The following is a 19,966-nucleotide window of genomic DNA, read 5'->3' on the forward strand; positions in this document are numbered from 1 at the left end:
CGGTAATTGCAAACACAACAGTGATAGACAGAATGTGGATCAATGTCACACATTCACCCCAGTCCAAAGATCTGGGCCCAAATCCATCATTTTTCCACTCCACACCACCCTGGGTTAGACAATGGCGATATGCAAATCAGCGCTGACCCTGTGCCCCATGGGAACAGTCCAGTCCGAACTACAAAAGCCATGTCCTTCCCAGAACGGAAACAAGCATCCGAGGACCGGCCCGGTTTCGAGGTAACACCTCTCATCAGCCCGGCTAGCTTGATTCCAGTGGTGTGGAGTGCCTGGGACTCACGTCTGAGCATCCCCAGTACACTTAGAGCGGTAATTGCAAACACAACAGTGATAGACAGAATGTGGATCAATGTCACACATTCACCCCAGTCCAAAGATCTGGGCCCAAATCCATCGTTTTTCCACTCCACACCACCCTGGGTTAGACAATGGCGATATGCAAATCAGCGCTGACCCTGTGCCCCATGGGAACAGTCCAGTCCGAACTACAAAAGCCATGTCCTTCCCAGAACGGAAACAAGCATCCGAGGACCGGCCCGGTTTCGAGGTAACACCTCTCATCAGCCCGGCTAGCTTGATTCCAGTGGTGTGGAGTGCCTGGGACTCACGTCTGAGCATCCCCAGTACACTTAGAGCGGTAATTGCAAACACAACAGTGATAGACAGAATGTGGATCAATGTCACACATTCAACCCAGTCCAAAGATCTGGGCCCAAATCCATCGTTTTTCCACTCCACACCACCTTGGGTTAGACAATGGCGATATGCAAATCAGCACTGATCCTGTGCCCCATGGGAACAGTCCAGTCCGAACTACAAAAGCCATGTCCTTCCCAGAACGGAAACAAGCATCCGAGGACCGGCCCGGTTTCGAGGTAACACCTCTCATCAGCCCGGCTAGCTTGATTCCTGTGGTGTGGAGTGCCTGGGACTCACGTCTGAGCATCCCCAGTACACTTAGAGCGGTAATTGCAAACACAACAGTGATAGACAGAATGTGGATCAATGTCACACATTCACCCCAGTCCAAAGATCTGGGCCCAAATCCATCGTTTTTCCACTCCACACCACACCACCCTGGGTTAGACAATGGCGATATGCAAATCAGCGCTGACCGTGTGCCCCATGGGAACAGTCCAGTCCGAACTACAAAAGCCATGTCCTTCCCAGAACGGAAACAAGCATCCGAGGACCGGCCCGGTTTCGAGGTAACACCTCTCATCAGCCCGGCTAGCTTGATTCCAGTGGTGTGGAGTGCCTGGGACTCACGTCTGAGCATCCCCAGTACACTTAGAGCGGTAATTGCAAACACAACAGTGATAGCCAGAATGTGGATCAATGTCACACATTCACCCCAGTCCAAAGATTTGGGCCCAAATCCATCGTTTTTCCACTCCACACCACCCTGGGTTAGACAATGGCGATATGCAAATCAGCGCTGACCCTGTGCCCCATGGGAACAGTCCAGTCCGAACTACAAAACCCATGTCCTTCCCAGAACGGAAACAAGCATCCGAGGACCGGCCCGGTTTCGAGGTAACACCTCTCATCAGCCCGGCTAGCTTGATTCCAGTGGTGTGGAGTGCCTGGGACTCACGTCTGAGCATCCCCAGTACACTTAGAGCGGTAATTGCAAACACAACAGTGATAGACAGAATGTGGATCAATGTCACACATTCACCCCAGTCCAAAGATCTGGGCCCAAATCCATCGTTCCTGAGCATCCCCGCTCTAAGTGTACTGGGGATGCTCAGACGTGAGTCCCAGGCACTCCACACCACTGGAATCAAGCTAGCCGGGCTGATGAGAGGTGTTACCTCGAAACCGGGCCGGTCCTCGGATGCTTGTTTCCGTTCTGGGAAGGACATGGCTTTTGTAGTTCGGACTGGACTGTTCCCATGGGGCACAGAGTCAGTGCTGATTTGCATATCGCCATTGTCTAACCCAGGGTGGTGTGGAGTGGAAAAACGATGGATTTGGGCCCAGATCTTTGGACTGGGGTGAATGTGTGACATTGATCCACATTCTGTCCATCATTGTTGTGTTTGCAATTACCGCTCTAAGTGTACTGGGGATGCTCAGACGTGAGTCCCAGGCACTCCACACCACTGGAATCAAGCTAGCCGGGCTGATGAGAGGTGTTACCTCGAAACCGGGCCGGTCCTCGGATGCTTGTTTCCGTTCTGGGAAGGACATGGCTTTTGTAGTTCGGACTGGACTGTTCCCATGGGGCACAGGGTCAGTGCTGATTTGCATATCGCCATTGTCTAACCCAGGGTGGTGTGGAGTGGAAAAACGATGGATTTGGGCCCAGATCTTTGGACTGGGGTGAATGTGTGACATTGATCCACATTCTTTCCATCATTGTTATGTTTGCAATTACCGCTCTAAGTGTACTTTGGATGCTCAGACGTGAGTCCCAGGCACTCCACACCACTGGAATCAAGCTAGCCGGGCTGATGAGAGGTGTTACCTCGAAACCGGGCCGGTCCTCGGATGCTTGTTTCCGTTCTGGGAAGGACATGGCTTTTGTAGTTCGGACTGGACTGTTCCCATGGGGCACAGGGTCAGTGCTGATTTGCATATCGCCATTGTCTAACCCAGGGTGGTGTGGAGTGGAAAAACGATGGATTTGGGCCCAGATCTTTGGACTGGGGTGAATGTGTGACATTGATCCACATTCTGTCCATCATTGTTGTGTTTGCAATTACCCCTCTAAGTGTACTGGGGATGCTCAGACGTGAGTCCCAGGCACTCCACACCACTGGAATCAAGCTAGCCGGGCTGATGAGAGGTGTTACCTCGAAACCGGGCCGGTCCTCGGATGCTTGTTTCCGTTCTGGGAAGGACATGGCTTTTGTAGTTCGGACTGGACTGTTCCCATGGGGCACAGGGTCAGTGCTGATTTGCATATCGCCATTGCCTAACCCAGGGTGGTGTGGTGTGGAAAAACGATGGATTTGGGCCCAGATCTTTGGACTGGGGTGAATGTGTGACATTGATCCACATTCTGTCCATCATTGTTGTGTTTGCAATTACCGCTCTAAGTGTACTGGGGATGCTCAGACGTGAGTCCCAGGCACTCCACACCACTGGAATCAAGCTAGCCGGGCTGATGAGAGGTGTTACCTCGAAACCGGGCCGGTCCTCGGATGCTTGTTTCCGTTCTGGGAAGGACATGGCTTTTGTAGTTCGGACTGGACTGTTCCCATGGGGCACAGGGTCAGTGCTGATTTGCATATCGCCATTGTCTAACCCAGGGTGGTGTGGAGTGGAAAAACGATGGATTTGGGCCCAGATCTTTGGACTGGGGTGAATGTGTGACATTGATCCACATTCTGTCCATCATTGTTGTGTTTGCAATTACCGCTCTAAGTGTACTGGGGATGCTCAGACGTGAGTCCCAGGCACTCCACACCACTGGAATCAAGCTAGCCGGGCTGATGAGAGGTGTTACCTCGAAACCGGGCCGGTCCTCGGATGCTTGTTTCCGTTCTGGGAAGGACATGGCTTTTGTAGTTCGGACTGGACTGTTCCCATGGGGCACAGGGTCAGTGTTGATTTGCATATCGCCATTGTCTAACCCAGGGTGGTGTGGAGTGGAAAAACGATGGATTTGGGCCCAGATCTTTGGACTGGGGTGAATGTGTGACATTGATCCCCATTCTGTCCATCATTGTTGTGTTTGTATTTAATAGTGGCATCGAAACGTCGTCGACACCAATACACCTTATGCATTGAGCTGTATTAGAGTGTGCAATGGTGTTTATAAGTTAATCTATGTATGTGTAAACTGAGTACAAGTATACAGACCCATTTTGGCTTGCCTTTTGGCCAATCCTTTTCGTTGTTTTGTCTTGTGTTTTGTGGGTCACGGCTGTGCCCACTTGTTATTGACTGTTTCTTAAACGCTACTAATTGAAAAGTATTATGAAAATAAATTCTTGTCCGGCTGGACAAAAGACATACTTTCCATCTAGTGTATGATTATCTCCCCTTGTTTATTCTTTTAGAATAGGGACCACTGTTCTCTATAATATTGAATCCACACAAGACATACCACTCTGGATTTACCTAATTTTCAAACATATCTAGATTTGGTATGTTTTACCGGTTGACAGCCAAGTCTGGGAGCAAATAATACAGCTACCTCAATTGACGATTTCTCCTTGTTTCATTTTGGGGCCTTTTGTATTGTGGATGCTAGGCTGGGCCACAAAAATGGGGTTGCATTTTCATTTGAAAAAGTGTGGGAATGCTAAGCGGTAGACATCTTGTGGAACCCTGCAGATTCTGGAAGTTAGGCCACAGAACGGTGAGGGAAATGAGTGATTGTAGACAATGTTTGAAGTTTTCAGGGCACTGTAGGTAAGACAACATCATGCATTCCACACAAGACATTGCACCCTGGACTCCCCTTAGTGTCTAGTTTTCAGAAATGTTTCAGTTTGGTAGGTTTCCCTGGGTAGCAGCTGACCCTAAGCCCCAAATAGTTAAGTCATTCAGCATGGCAAGTGGGACGAAATTAGCATTCACCCCCACTCTACTGGGCCACCTGTGAAAACAATGGCAAGAAGAATCAAACTTTCTTCCCACTTGTCATATGGATGAAGATGCTTCTATCCCCAAGGGACCAAACAGACTGTTTAGGCTTAATAGGAGGGAATGGAGCCTGATGTCAGGATGGGCCAGGCCCCACCCCATTACTTTATCAAAAAAATCCTGAATCAAGTGGGCTTTTTTCTTCCCCACCCCTGAGGGGCATATTGGGTCAAACCCTTCTGTCCTCCATGGTGTCTGGTAGAAAGATTGTGTTACCCCTTTTTTGATGGGAGTTTGACCCAATGCTGGGGTGGGATGCCTGAAACCCTATTTTTAGCCCTGTTTTAAAATCCCTGGAGTTTGGGGAGCTTTCTACCACTTAGAAGGCTGATTACAAACAATCTCACAATGGAGGTAAGCCTCCTATGTCTCAGGGGAGCAGAAAGTAGCTATTGTCCCCTTCTGGGGTGTCGTAATGGCTTGATGCCTGGATGAGTTACTCCCATCCTTTTTTTTGTTTTGGCATAATTTTGAAATCCCAGATGTCTAGTGGGTTTTTAACCCTCCTCCCCCAGGGTAGCGACCTCCTATCCGCCCGAGGGGAGCAGAAATGCTGCCCCATTTGAGGTGGATTTATGGCCCTATGCTAGGAAGGGTCACCCCCTTGTTTTTTTTAATGTTTCCATTGGTGATTTGTGGGCTTTCTGCTGGCCGCCCTTTGGGGGCAGATTGAGCGCAAACAATCGATCTGCCTCTTGATTGAGTAGGAAGTCTGTACTGCGCCCTTTTTGGGTGGGACATGGCTTTATACCAGGGTGGGCCAACCCCCACACCTTTGATGTTTTTGGTAAATAAATCCCTCTTGTCTGGTGGGCTTTCTATCCCTAGGAAGTGTCATAGGTACAAACCTCCACCCCATCTGCCTCCCAAGGGCAGAAAAAGTGTATAGTCCCCTTTTGAGGCAGGGAGCATGGCCTATATCAGAGAGGGCAACCCAAAACTGTTTCTTTACCTTTTGCTAAGATAAATCTCTGATGAATAGTGTATAACCCCTGGGGACAAAGCCTGCAATCTGCCTTACAAGGGGTAAAAAGACTGTTATATCTGCCTTGTCACACAATTGTCGGGGTGCATGGAGATAAGGGACATTGTCCGCCGTGCTTGCCGGGAACCAGGAAGGCATTTGCTGGGTGCCGGTCCTGCAACTGACACCATCGGACTACTGATGCGATTGGGTCAGTTGCATGGAAATCACACCACCCCACGATGGAGTGGGAGAGTATCCCACTCATACAACAGCTGCTTGGACCTGACTTCCACTTAAATAGCACCTGGTTGTGCGCGCTATGAAAATGGAGGTCTCGTTCATAGCACCAAAGGGATTTTTAACTACTGGCTATTGCCCACTACGAGATGGGCGAGGAGTGAAAAAGTACTAAAAAAATACGCATTTACAACCTTTCATAGTTTACATTCACTTCTGACTACCTTCAAACCCCCTAAGGCCAGGGCTAACAGTCAACTACAGGAGTACCAAAGAGAAAGCCAAAGGTCACAGCTGTTACACTTGGCCACCCCTAATGAACTTGTTTTCTGTAATAGAGGATTGGATTTACATATTCACTGCGCTGATACCCGTAATGCACCGAGGCAAGCATCGTCATTTGTGGCTCAATGACAGATCATAGTAATTGTAATCGCATTTATATAGCACTTACTACCCCTGATGAGGTGTCGAAGTGCTTTTTCGGCGAGTAGCACACTACTCTGGGATCCATAGAGGATTAGCGTTGAATTAGTATAGTGAAACATGCAAGTACATTTTAAGTGGTGAATAGGTTATTCAGTTATTTGGATTTGGAATGATAGCAGAAGGATACAGGAGGAAAAAGGTTTGTATTTATATAGCGCTTGTTACCCCTGATGGGGTGTTGACGCACGCTATTCAGGAAGCCCATAAAGGATTAGGGGTGAATTAATATGGTGAACTATGAAGTAATTTCAGTGGTGAATATTAGTCAGTTATTTGGAGTGAGAAGGATAGCGGAGGGATAAAAGGGGAAGAAAGGTTTGCATTCATATAGCACTTGTTACCCCTGATGGGTGTTGAAGCGTTTTACTGGCAAGTAGCATGCCACTCCGGAACCCATAAAGGGTTAGTGGTGAATTAGTATAGCTGAATATGGAATTTGAGAAGTGAACATGTTACTCTGTTAATTTTGATTGAAAAGGAGAGTGGGGGGATAAAAGAGTGAAAGAGTTTTTTGTTGGTTTTTTAGCAGTAGAAGGAGGCTTTTGGATGAGTAAAAAGGAGTTTTGGAGGGGAGGAGTCAGGGGGAAGAGTTTAGAAAGGTTAGTTTTAGGGGATCGGTATAGTAAAAGAGGTGTCAGATGATGCAAGGAGGGGTAGAGTAGGAGAGAGTCTAGAAAGGGTTATTTTGGGGAACATAGTAGGGGTATGGGGTTTTGGATAAATGAGAGAGAGGGTGTAGAGGATGTAATGATAGATGTATAGGGTGAGAGATAGGGTAGTGTATTGGAAAGAGTAGTAGAAAGAAGTTTAAGATAAGTCAGAAAGTTGGCTAGAAGGTACATTGAGAGACGTATAAGCTGAGAAATAGGGTAGTGCATTGGAAATGCTAAATTAGACGAAAGTGATAAATATATAGATCCATCAGTACCATATGTTTGTGGATGTGGATGGTGTGGGCTGGGCATTGCTAAATGGGTTAATGGGTAGCATTTATGTCCCTGGCCCTGGTCAGTCTCAAACAGGCTCAAACAGGCAACTGCCCTTGTCCTCTCTGCCCTTAGCCTCAACGCCCGAGCTGACATGCCCTAACCCTCGCCTTTTATAGCCCTAGTAATCAGGTGACCCCTTCAGCCAAGGGGAAGCCTAGCCCTAACACTATCCAATCACAACACTAGCCCTAAAATCTAGAACCAAGAGGAGATCAGGACATTACAGCCAATCTTAGCCCTGTTCCAAGCACCCAATCAGTTCAAAAACCTGGATCTCTACATCCAATAGAGGCCCTAGCCCTACCAGTATACCCAAGCAAACAATGGCACAGGAAGCCCTAGTCCCTACTTCCAATAGAAAGCCTAACCCTACTCTTAGTCCCACAACTAGATCAGCAACCAATCACACTAGAAGCCCTAATTGATACTTCCAATTAAATGTCTAACCCTAGCCGTAGTCCCACCCTATTCCCAACAACCAATAACATAGGAAGCCCTAGTCCCTACTTCCAATAGAAATCCTAACCCTAGCCCTAGTCCCAACCCTACATTGATTGAATCACAGACCCAGAAACCATAAAGAACCCTCAAATACCCAACCAATGAGGACGGTAACCCTAATCCAATAGAAACACCAGATACAACCACCAATCATTGTACACATGTACCAACAACTAGCAGACCATATAAGGTCCTAGCGACCTCAGACAAGGTTTGCTGGCCAGGGAGTTGGAAGCTGCTTCTCCTGTTCAGAATCTCCTAGGAGACAGACAGGCTCAATCCACACTTTGGACTTCTGCAGGTAAAGACCTCACTAACTTGAAATCTAACAATACTGTTTGAATAAAACTTTACTCTCTCTCCTGGCCAACAAATGAAGTGTACAGTCCCTAGTAAACACAGTTTAAACAGCTAACAGAAGTACCCTCTGATGTAGAATATCCCTGTTGCTGGGGGGGGGGGAGGTAGGGGGACTGGTTTCACTGGCTTGTGAACACAACATTGTGACTGGGGGTGCACTGTTTTAACATACAGGTCTTAGCACAGAGCAAAGGAGAAATTTGGAAGGAAAAATGAATTGTTACCAGGAATGAGAGGGATAAACTACAGAGTTTGGACTGCAAATCCCACAATTCAACACATTAAATGGAAGCAATCATGGACAGGGAAAACCACAAGTTTAAAACACAAAACAGGTGATAAAATATGCAATTACAGGCAGGTTAAAACTACACGTTTAAACTGTTACAACCACAGGCAAAGATAGTAATCATGAAAGGGAAAATCGTTGTTTTAACAACTTTTGTTTTGGGGAACAGACAGCACTAGTATGTCTCCTTACCACTTCCTGATAGAAAGGCCAAAGAGGGGGGAAGTAAATTGTTAAAAGACTGTAAAGCACTGGGAAGAAGAGAAACCAGTAGAAGAAAGAAGATGAATGCATCTGTGAGGATAGGAGTGACAGTAAAGGGTGGTGGGTGCTGCATTACATAAAGGAAGGGAAGTGCTAAACGACAAGCAATTAACAGCATTTATGTGCTCCCCAAGGGCAAACGTGAGTACTTAAAGGATATGGGGGAAAATCTAATCAAGAGGGTACGTGTGAACAGAAGCAGTCTGAGACAGAGATTGGGTGAGGTAAGAAGAATGGCTTGATGATTTTACATATTGACAGTCATCAGTAGTCAATATTTACAAAGCAATCTGGTACACACTTAACAATGAAAGCAAATATACACTACTTGAAGTCTAGCCACCTCAGTAGATTACCTATACAAAGGTGAATGAGATGAGACACTAACGCTGGCAAAACTGTAGTCACAGTTGGTACCTTTTATATGTTCCAGCACTGGATATTTTACATGTTCAAATTCTTGAATCCAATCTAACAAAACAGTACCAGAAAAGAAAAAGTGGTAGAAGGGAATGAGGGTCAGGCTGGCCAAATCAGACGCAAAGCACAGCTAGTCCCACTGTTCACTTTGCTCTAAACTGCAAACATAGTCATGCTTAGCAAAGACACGAGCCATCTAAGTTGCTGTTTTGCAGATTTCATTGAGGAACTCCAGCAAGAGAGTTGTTGTCATAACTTTGGTAGATTTAGCTCAGTCCACAACATAAAACGTTTGCCAATCATATTTCCAGTCAAACTGATGCAGGTTAAAATAGGTCTTGCTAAACTTACTTCAACAAGGCATCTATAAAAGGGGAGTTGAGCTGGTCTCAGGAGTGAAATGCTTTGAACACAGCCCACATTGACATTTAGTATGTTCTAAACAGCATGCATCACACGCAACGTCATACAGGTTGGCACTCCAAAATTGGCTCATAAATTAGCCACCTCATGATTCTAAATCCATGGCCCTAGATTCGCCCAGGTGCAGAAAACAAAGATACAACTCGCAATTAGTATCAAGAAGCACCCCATATATCTCAATTCCTACACACAACCCACTTTATGAAGCTTTTCATACACAAACTTTATCTCCAAAGATGACTTCTTCCTGTCAACATACTATGGGGCATATTAGCACGAAGCTCATTAAAATTATCGCAGTTTTAGCGGCAGGAAACTGCCGCTAATACAGCGATAATGGGCTTGATAATATGCGTTATAGAATTCCAATAGAAGCCCAGGTCAGATGTCCTGCACATCTAACCTGTGCTTCTATTGGAATTCTATAACGCATATTAGCAAGCCCATTATCGCAGTTATAGCGGCAGTTTCCTGCCGCTAAAATGGCGATAATTTTAACGAGGTTCTTGCTAATATGACCCCATATCTTTCAATTGGGCTGGTCAGGCCGCCTTATGTCATCTACATTATTGATTAGTGTTTCATAAATGATGTAAGGCTTTGTCCTTTGGATGAGGGTGTAGAGTTTGGAACATACCACCTTTTGTGTGATGTTAACGCTTTCTGACTTATTATAATGCACTTAAGCATTTTTTCTTCTGCCGTTTGCATCATGTGAATATGTTCACTGAATTCGACACCCAAAATAATAAAATAAAGTACGTTTATAGTTAGTTGCTTGAATTATATAATTTCATGACAGGACCGGTAGATCGGGGAGCAATGTTTCACTGTGCCCTGTGTGTATTTTTCATACCTCACATTAATCTGCAAGCTATAAACTCCCTCATTAGTAATTAATTGGCTGCATTTCAGTGGCAGCCTACAAAGCAATAACTCCACTCATTAGTGTTATTCAACAAAAATAAAAATGCTGCTCAGGCAAAATATTTAGACGATAACGGCAGGTGACAATTTCAAGATCAGCATGTTCGAGATCATGGTTTCAAACACTTTGAACAAACAAACAGTTTTGTATTTCATTTTGTAGTTTGAAAAGACTATCACAATGTCAATCAAAAGCTCATAGCATTTCCAGAAAGGAAGTTTTCCAGTCTTTTCAAATAATATCTCTCCCAGAAAGGCTAGAGTGTGGAATTGGATAATATTACTGTACTAGTATTAAAAGTACCCTTAGGAGATTCACGACAGTAGCTTCACTGCTGACCTCAGAACCGACACAACCTCGATCGATGTATATCCTGCCCTTTAAATTGTAGATGTGTGTAATATGAACATCAACTGACCAATAAACTGTCTAATACCATAACTAATTTGTGTCTGCTTTCTTCTGCTGCTCCCCTTCACACCGTGGGATCTGTGATGCAATCCCACTCAGACCTTGTGGTGTGCCTGCACCTCGTGATCGAGATCCCACTGCTACGATGACATGTTTTTTTGTAAGTGCTCTTCTCCTGGGGGACTGCTGTATCCAATACCCCAAAAAAGATTTCGAATGGTGATGGGACACACTGTGAATGTGCATTTACATTAGGACCAGGCTTGTAACTAAACTTAATCTAAAACCCAGCTCAGGTTTCAAAGATTTCCGCACTGTGTTGTCTCACCATGAATATAACAGCGCATGCGCTGTCTAGGCTTGACCTAAAGAGGTAAATGTACTGGCAGAGGTTTACATCTCTCTCTAAGTGTATTTCGGCAAGTTTTTCAATTCACAAATGTTAGAAATGACCATCCTTTTGCATGGCATTCGCCCAGATTTTTTGCCTTGTTTAACCAAACCCATTTGTGTTGGCCATAGGACTCTGCGCGCTTTACTCCTGCAAACCAGTGGTGAAGTGCATGTGCTCTCCATTTTACACATGGTAAAATTGGCATACACCTAGCTGGCACTTTTAATTCGCTTATAAATCCCTAAGAAATGCTGGTACATGTCCCTAGGGCCCGTAAATTAAATGCTACAAGTGCTCTGCAGCACTCATTGTGCCCCCCACTTAAGTGGCACTGTAAAAGATTTCTCAGACCTGCCCTTGCAGCCTATGTGTGCAGTTTTAAACTGTATTTCAACCTGGCAAAAATAACCCTTCGCCATGCCTGAACCTTCATTTCTAGTACTTATAAGTCACTCTGAAGGTAGGCCCTAAATACCCATAGGGCAGGGTGCATGGCATATACAATGTAGGATATATGTTTTTAAAGTTTTACATGTTCTTTCAATGAAAACCCTACAAAGTCAGAATTAGAACAGTACTTTTATTTGATTAAATAATTAATCATAAAAGTGTGCAATAATCATTATAAACATCAAAGTTAAAATACATATAAAACAACATTACAAATGCTTACTGTTTCCACAACGAACAAAGCATTTCTAAAAAGATTCCACAGCAGCATGAGGACGGTCCTTGCAGTGACTGTAGAGAGATGCGGGATGATCAAAACAAGCTAAAATTGTAATCTCTCAATAAAGGTAATAAAAAACTCTTAGAGTACCTCGCATAGTATTTGCAAAAAAAGATAAAATAAAGAGGAGAAACGTCATCACATGGGCGAACGGGGGACAGATTCTCCGGTGTTGCCCAAGGAGAAACCAAGCAAATTGTCTATAGTGCCCAGTCTGAACCCTAAGAACAAAGGGGCATATTACCAAGCAATAGCGATAATTATCGCTATTGCTTGGTTAGAGACAACATTTTACCGCTGAGCTGCGGCGATTTTTACCGCAGATAAACCTTGGTATTACCAAGGTTTATCGCAAATGCAATAAAAAACGGCCGCAATGCATGAATATCTCTGAAAAGTCCGCGATATTCATGCATTACCGAGCTAATGCTCTTAGCCATGTTATCCACCTCCCATTGGATAACATGGCTAAGAACTGCTCAGGGCAGGTGTTAGCTTTTGGAGATATTTGCGCTTAGCGCGAATATCTCCAAAAGTTGGTAATAGGAGATAGCGATGTTAGCGACTGTTTCCAGTCGCTAACATCTTGGCACGCCCACTTTGCATGTCATTAGTGATAAATATCACTGACATGCAAAGTGGGGCCCAAGATGGTCGCTATCTCCTACTAGCTGTCGCTAACTGGTGTTAGCGACAGCTAGGTAATAGAGGGATAATTTTATCTCCGCTTTCTTGGCTTTTAAAGCCAAGAAAGCGGAGATAAACCCCCTTGATAATATGCCCCAAAGCCCTTTCCTACTGATTGGCAGTGAGCTGCAAACAGGGCTAAATGCCAACGCTGATTTGTAGCATGATAATCTGTCTATTATTGGCTTCTGGAGTTCGACCTTATCCCTCTTCATCCATCTATCCTCAAGAAAGGCATGCTTCAGACAGACCTTATCAGGCTTATTTGTGCTGGTAGGGTTAGTTAAGAGGTCTGGACTACCCAGTGATTTAAAGCAGGATTTAATGTATGGCAGCCATGGTATATTCATCACCTGATCACATATGAGGCAGTCCATGATAACTAGCTGGTAAAACAAAGCAATATCTTTTAAAATGAAGACAGGTCCATCGACGTCTTAGGAAAAATTGAAGTTTATTTGCAACAACAGCCACTGAGACACACAGTTGTGCCTTTACAGCTTCCCAACTGCCTCAGCTATCCTCTAGGTTCTACACTCCAGAACCTAGAGAAGAACCCGGCATGAGCACAGAATCCTAACCACGGTTACACTAAAATATAACTACATTTACACTAAAACATATTAATAATATACCAATATTGTTATTCCGAATCAACAATCATAGGCGCAATGGAGCTAGCTAGTTGTAGTCCTCAATATATGTAAGGGCCAATTCCTCGCGGCACGGAAAGTGAGGACAATCTGGAGCCAAAGACAACAATCTACAGCAAAAGCGATTCTCTTCAATTTGCAGGCTAGGGGCAGGTGCATACCCCAAAAGCACGCATCCTAGATTGCTACAGGATCACATTGCATGCAGTAAATTTCGAGAAAATGAGCAATAAATTTGCTCTAAAAAGCACCCCCCCCAAAGACTGCATACATTTGATGAACCTGGAGGCTATATTTGTAGACCAAGTGCCCCTGCTGTCGAAGGAGACCGCCATACAGGGCAAGCAAGAGATGGTTGACAATGTGTCAGACTTAAATGGGTCTCAAATTGCCACTTTTGGCGCCACATGTCATGACATGGAACTTTGAATAGTCAATGCCTATATCCAAGGACAGCATAAAAGAACAGAAATCCTCTGATAGGTGCAATAGACTTCTGGGAGTGTGGGCAAGTAAGACGGCGTCATCCAGCTTAAGTAATGCAGGTACCTGCCGCTTGCCAATCAGTTGTACCTCTTGCCTACACTCTAACAACTGTTTTCTCGGGTTGTTAATGTAAAGAATAAACAATATTGGTGCCAAAATGCACCCCTGTCGCACCCCTTTATGGAGTCCGAAAAGCTCGGAGCACTCCCCATTCTGACCCTATCTAACTCTGCCAGATAGATTAAGATGAACAAAAATGCAGAACTTGTACATTCTCACACGGTCTGCAAGTGCATGAAATCGAGCTATGGTGGCAGTGAATGGCGGCTACATACTTACCAATGATAAGATGCAGATTGAGGCTCTACTCAACAGTACCCAGACCTTCCCTAAATCCGTACTGGCAAGAATTCAGGATTCCAGATACATATGTTTGAAGATAACTCTCTCCAGAATTTTAGCGGAGGAGTCAATGAGGGATACTGGCCAGTAGCGACGCAGATCAGCACAATCCCCTTTCTTAAAACTTGGTACAAATAAAGAGGAGTGAGCACAGGAGCCCAAAGATCATAATTACACTTAAATAGATCGATCAGGAATCTGTCAGGACCAGCGGCTTTGTTGGTAGAGCTAACCAAAAGAGTGCAGGTGACTTCTTACAAGTCAAACGCAAAATTCGCAAACGAAGCATCAGCTACAAACTGCACTACGGCGAGCTCAACATTGCTACCATTGCAATAAACATTGGAAAAATTATTGACCCAAAGATTAACGAGGATATACGAACGAAGGGGGTCTTGCTAACGTTGCCATTCCTGATACAGTTAAAAGTATATCAAAACCCTTTGGCCATTTTATTCTTGTTGGCTTCCATTAAAGCAGTGAGGTTAGTGGCCCTGACCTCCTGCTGTCTCTGCTGCAAGGTTAGTTTGCAATGAGCTCTAAAACTCTTTACTTCATTAGGATTTCTTGGATTATGAACCTACAAAGTTGTTTTTCGCAGTTGCAAGGCTGGCACTCCCATGGGAAAACAACTTACCATATTTAATATCAGTTTACCAGCAGTTAGAATAATGGTTCAAGGACTCATTTTAATAGTAATTTAAACAACAACTTAATGGTAAAGTCGTATTTTAGATTACCACTTTAGAAATGACACTTTTAGAAAGATTATATTTCTCTGCCTAAAAAGAAAGGGCCTTTCTGCCAGTGTCCAGTGTCACCTGAACCTCGATGTCTCCCTTGGAGAGATATGTGTGTTGCTGCCAAATAGTGAACAAAGGGTCATGGGAGTGGGAGGGGGAGGGAGGGGAGGATGGCCCAGAGGGCTGTTCCCAGCCTCTTCCTGAGCTTCAAATGATGCCTACCTTGTTACTGCAGATGAAGCTCACAACCAAACTTGACTTCCCTTTGTCTATCCAGTCAACCTTCCATCAAATCCAGTGGGGTAGAGTTCAGACCCAGCCATAGGCATATCAGTGTTGGCCCTGTGCCTCACGAGAACAGTCCGGCCTTAACTGCAAAGCCAGGTCTTCCCTGGACCGGAAACAAGCATCTGGGACCTGTTTCAGGGTAACACCGCTCAACAGCCAGGTTAGCTTGAATCCAGTGGTAAAGTGAACAATGGACCCACGCCTGGGCATACCCTGCGAACTTATGGAGAACAAAGCAAACACAAAGAGGTGATGGACGGGGAGCTGAAACTTTTCCGACACTCACCCCCAGTAACAGATCTGGCTTGAATCATCATCGTTTTTTAGCTCACTTCACCACCCTAGTTCAGACCCAGCCATATACAAATCAGTGTTGTCCCTGTGCCTCATGGGAACAGTCCAGCCCGAACTGCACACCCAGGTCTTCCCTGGAAAGGAAACAAGCATCCTGGGACCGGGTTCGGGGTAACACCCCTCATTAGCCAGGCTATGTCAAGGCGATGCTCACGAGGTTCCTGTTGTTTCCTTCTTGGTGACGCAAACTCCCAACTCCCTCGTGGACTAATCAATTAGCAAGAATAGAAACTCTTCACCAATCGAATAATCCCCAAGGGAAAGGGGAAGTGGACAGAGAAAACAATGCACACACTGGATCTCTTCTTGAGATGTCAGCCATGTTCTCCCTCTTGAAGTGCTCAGGGCTTCTTCTTTCAGACTTCTTATTGTGTTACTGAATTATATATAATCACATTATCAGTACATACCTTATTCCCAATAAGAAAACACAGCAAACGTCAATGGTTAGAATTGCCTAGTACATACCATTCAAGAATAAGCCCTTTCAGACACCTCTTATGTTAGACAGGAGATTTGTAAACGTTATCTACCTTTAAAACAAACACAAGATATCATCAGTCAGGAGAAAAGGCAGGATTACGCGAACTTTGATTAATTATTAGTGATTAGTTATTAAGCTTGACACTACCACATTTATCTTACCTAGTCTGTGTACGATGAGACCTTTAAATGGGGGTTCTGAGTTAATAAAAGAGAAAAAGAAAAAAGAACATACCAACTCCTAACTCTAGGAGTTCCAATACACATACAGTATCTTTTCCGAAATATAACACTTGAAACAATGACTTGTGAAAGCAATACAACTTGGTACATAAGATAATGTACTCCCAAAACTAGAAATGCTAACTGCAATAAATTGTCTCTAATATGCTTCCAAGTTCGTAAATAGCAGATTTCTGTCACTGCCTGAAGTTCGAATTGTCGTTGCCAATGTTTCTTTTCATGTGCCTTAAAACGTAAACAATTGCCTTTGCCAATGTTTCTTTCTGAGTGGCTTTTAAAATAAACCAAAATCTCGCTGTTGCCAATGTATGTTTGTGCCTAGAAATGCAACCAAATGTCTTTACCAATGTTTCTTTCAATGCGCCTATAAACAACCAAAAGCTGTTGTTGCCAATGTTTGATGTTCTCTCTTTGTTTCTTAGTAACTTAAACAATCTTACTTGTTTTTCTTTCAGGACGGAACCGGAAGCCGATTCGAGAAAGCTGTGACAGGAACCTGGAACGGGCACCGATGCGGGGAAGATGCGCCGGCGTGAAGACTGGAATCGGAGAGCGGAAGACGGGCGAACACCGAAGAGTTTCTGCAGGAAAGAGACGCAGGTAAGGAGACTCGAAGGTAGGAGGACGAGGAATCAGGTCGCCAGTCGGGAGAGGGAACGGGAAGAAAGAGGGATCCTCGGGTCAATCAGGCGGGACTTGAGCTCGATGCAGGAACACTCGTTGAGGCACTGGATTCGATGAAGCGAAGCATCTTGGTAGAGAGGGGAGGCGCTTTTATAGGCTGTGAGCAAGGCGCAGGCTTCCTATTGCACGTGCAGCTCCAGAACAGTTAGAAACGTGCGTTAAAGGTTAAGCCTGACGTGGTAAAAGCATTACAAGAGAGGTTACAGGAAATCAACAAGCCTTGCTAAAATCAAGTCGGAATAATCTTTTACAATGCCTCTGAATTCTATGCAAATGATTTTACAAATTGTAACATAAAATAGAGTCTTATGATGTTGCAACATGTGAACTCATGACAGTTCTCCCTCCCAAAGGTCGTCTCACAGGTCTTGGTTTGTGAGGATGAAGAGCATGGAATAAACAAACCAATCGAGGAGCCTGTCCATTAGACTCAGGTTCCCATGATCTTTCTGAGGAATCATATCCTTTCCAAGCGATTAAATAAAATAATCGACCTCGAATGCGTTTTGCATCAACAATCCTTTCTACCTCATACTCAACATGGTCTCCTACCACTATTGGGGGAGGTGGGTTACCAAATCTGGTGTCTGGGTCATGAGGCTTTAGCAGGGAAACATGAAAAACTGGATGAATTGAATAATCTGGAGGTAAGTTCAGTTTGACAGATACTGGATTTACAATTTTTTCTACAGGGAAAGGACCAATAAATCGGGGTTTCAACTTTTTTGGGCCTTCAATTTGGATGTTCTTTGTAGATAACCAGACCAAGTCTCCGAGTTTATATTGGGGTACTGGTATTCTATGTAGATCTGCTGACTTTTTCATCTTTTCTTTATTTTTGGCTAGGGATTTTCGAACCTGTTCCTGAAATGTTTGCAAATTAGCTAATCTTTCAGTGACTGCTGGCATGTCTCGTGTTTTTTCAGGAACTATTATTGGCAATGTTCGAGGATGTTGGCCAGTAACCAAATAGAAGGGTGAGCAGCCCATAGCTGAATGCATTGAGTTATTGTATGCAAACTCAGCTAAAGGTAAAGCTTCATCCCAACTAGAAGGTATCGTAGATGTCAAACAGCGTAGACTTTGTTCAAGATATTGATTGACCTTTTCAGTTTGACCGTCCGTTTGAGGATGAAAGGCGGACGACAAAGCTACTTCAATCCCCAATTGTTTATTAAGTTGTTTCCAAAATTTAGAAACAAATTGAGGACCTCTGTCTGAAACGATCTTTTGCGGCCAACCATGAAGTTTGATTACATTAGTCAAGAAGATGTTACTTAATTCTGTGGCTGTTGGTAAATTAGTTAGAGGAATAAAATGTCCCATTTTAGAAAGGAGATCCACTACTACTAGTATTGTGGTAAAACCATGAGATTTAGGTAGATCTGTAACCAAATCCACACTAATAGTATGCCAGGGGAATGGTGGAATAGGTAAAGGTTGTAACAAACCCATTGGAGGTGTATGTAAAGGTTTTTGTCATGTGCATGTAGGACAGGTAAGCACATAACGACGTACATCCTTGCCTATATTCTTCCACCAAAAATGTCTTTGACACAATTCTAATGTTTTATTGATCCCTGGATGAGCAGCTGCAGCTATGTCATGATTCCATTTCATTATTTGTTCTCTCAGGTCATCATCTGGAATGAACAGTTTGTTCTTAAAGAAAATATAACCATCCCTAACGGTAGTATGTCTTTGTGAAAGCCATTGTTGTTGATTTAATTTTTGTGTCTCTGTTTTCAGTATTGACAAAAAGTCATCAGAGCTAGTTTCTGCACACACCTTTTCTGCAGGTATGATACTTTGTAATTCTTTTGACTGATTGTCATTCTTATCACAAACCAATCATGAGAGGGTGTCAGACAATAATTGTTTAACCCCGGGACGATAAGTGATAATGAAATCAAACTCACTGAAGAATTGCAGCCAACGCATTTGTCTAGGTGTAAAGGCTTTTACTGTTGAACAAAACTGCAAATTCTTATGATCTGAAAAGATGGTTATCGTGCGCTTAGCCCCCAAAAGGTGATGTCTCCACTCCTGGAGAACAGCCTTGATAGCTAATAACTCACGTTCTGCTATTGTATAATTTTGCTCTGCAGGTAACAATTTCCGAAAGAAAAAAGCTATTGGATGTAAGTGACCTGTAGAGACATCTTTCTGCAACAGGACTCCACCTATGGCAGTCTGTGAAGCATCAGCTTCCACAAAGAAAGGTCTGTCTGGATCTGGGTGCACCAAAATTGGTGCCGTGGTGAAAGCTTCTTTCAAGGTTTGGAAGGCTTCTTCTGCTTCTACATTCCAATGAAACTTTCTCCCTTTTTGTAACAGTTGAGTGATTGGCGCTACAATACTAGAAAATCTTGAAATGAAACGCAAATAGAAATTTGTGAATCCTAACACTCGTTGTATTTCTTTGACAGAAGTTGGAGCTGGCCAATTCAAAATTGCGTCAACCTTTTTAGGATCCATTGTGATTCCTTCTGGAGAAAGCCAATACCCAAGAAACTCAATCTTAGGGGTGTTAAAAACACATTTCTCAAATTGTACAAATAGTGAATTGTCTCTTAGCTTTTGGAGCACAGCTCGAACATGTTCAGTATGTTCTTCGGAATTTTTTGAGTATATCAAGATGTCATCGATATATACAATAACGCAAACATCCAGCAAGTCCTGCAGGACTTCATTAATGAAGTACTGAAACGCTGCCGGAGCGTTACAAAGTCCAAAAGGCATTACTGTATACTCAAAAAGACCAAATTTAGTACAGAAGGCGGTCTTCCACTCGTCGCCTTCCTTTACGCGGATTAGATGATAAGCTCCGCGTAAAACTAGTTTTGTGTAAATACTTGAACCTTTGACCTGATCCAGCAATACTGGGATCAAGGGCAATGGATATCGATTTTTGATAG

This window comes from Lissotriton helveticus, chromosome 5_1 (genome assembly GCF_964261635.1).
Source record: "Lissotriton helveticus chromosome 5_1, aLisHel1.1, whole genome shotgun sequence".
NCBI classification, from domain to species: Eukaryota; Metazoa; Chordata; class Amphibia; order Caudata; family Salamandridae; genus Lissotriton; species Lissotriton helveticus.